Here is a 1,111-nt window from a genome sequence, read left to right on the forward strand (position 1 = left end):
TTTCTATTGATCCAGTTGTGACAGCAACTAAAACTCCATGGTGCTCGCCAATGGCTTTTGGGTTACTACCGTATCCTTATATCCTACAAGTCAAGTAACAGCCCTCTACAAGTCCCTAAGGGGACACCTAAGGGTGAAAAGTCACCACCTTCCCCTCAGAAGCATGTTGTGGGGGTACCAACCCACCTGTCCTCGCTGGAGTAAAGGAGGTGTCGAGAGAGAGGGTGGGGTCCAGCCCAGCGCAAAGAAATTCATAGCTGGGTGGGGACTCTGAGATCTGCTGGGTTTTGCTTTAGATCCATCTCTATCAAAAACAGTCCCTGTCATTTGCATGGGAGTGGAGGCTTCCAGATGAGGATCTCAATGACATAAGTGACGTAGGCTTCACCACACTCCAGCAAGAGGGGACAGGGGTGCTACCTCCTTTGGAAACTGAGGCACAGAGAAGCACTGGCTAGGGGAGCCCTTATTTTTGGGTGCCCCCCTTGAGATATCCAGGGCCCGCTCCTGGAGGCGCTGAACATCTACAGCTCTAGAAGGAAAACAAAGCCACAGAGCCATGAAAACCCAACTTGAGATGTCTCCTACCAGGCACCCTAAACACGAGATACCAAACACAGCAGTCCCATATGGAACTGTGGCTTCAAATGATGTTTCCAAAACTGTGAACAGCAGAGCCAGGATTGGAAACTAAATTTTGGCTCCCCGTTCCTCTCTTTCAAACACCCAACCTCTCTGGCTCCCTATAGCAGGCTATGTATGACTGGGCTTTGCTCCTGTGTCCACGGCACTCCTTACATGTTGTCCTCCCGTGTCACTCAGTTTTACCGACCAGAGTTGCACATTCTTGTCACTCCTCTAACAAACAAGCAACGGCAGCTCCTCCTGACAAAGAAGGAGGGTCCAGCAGGTCCTGTGTCAAAGATCAGCCTGTCTGGGAGAGTCCCACGGGCAGGGAGCAGACTGAGGAAGCAGGCAGGCAGCTGGGAAGGGTGGGTCTAGGCTGTGGCTTTCAGTTGTCCCAGTGGAAGCATCACTGGGTTGTGTTTTCTGGCAACTTAGAACTGGTTTTGTTTCTTGCTCATAAAAACTGCTATCTGCAAAGGGAAAG

This window comes from Alligator sinensis, unplaced genomic scaffold (genome assembly GCF_000455745.1).
Source record: "Alligator sinensis unplaced genomic scaffold, ASM45574v1 scaffold400_1, whole genome shotgun sequence".
In the NCBI taxonomy this organism is placed as follows: domain Eukaryota; kingdom Metazoa; phylum Chordata; order Crocodylia; family Alligatoridae; genus Alligator; species Alligator sinensis.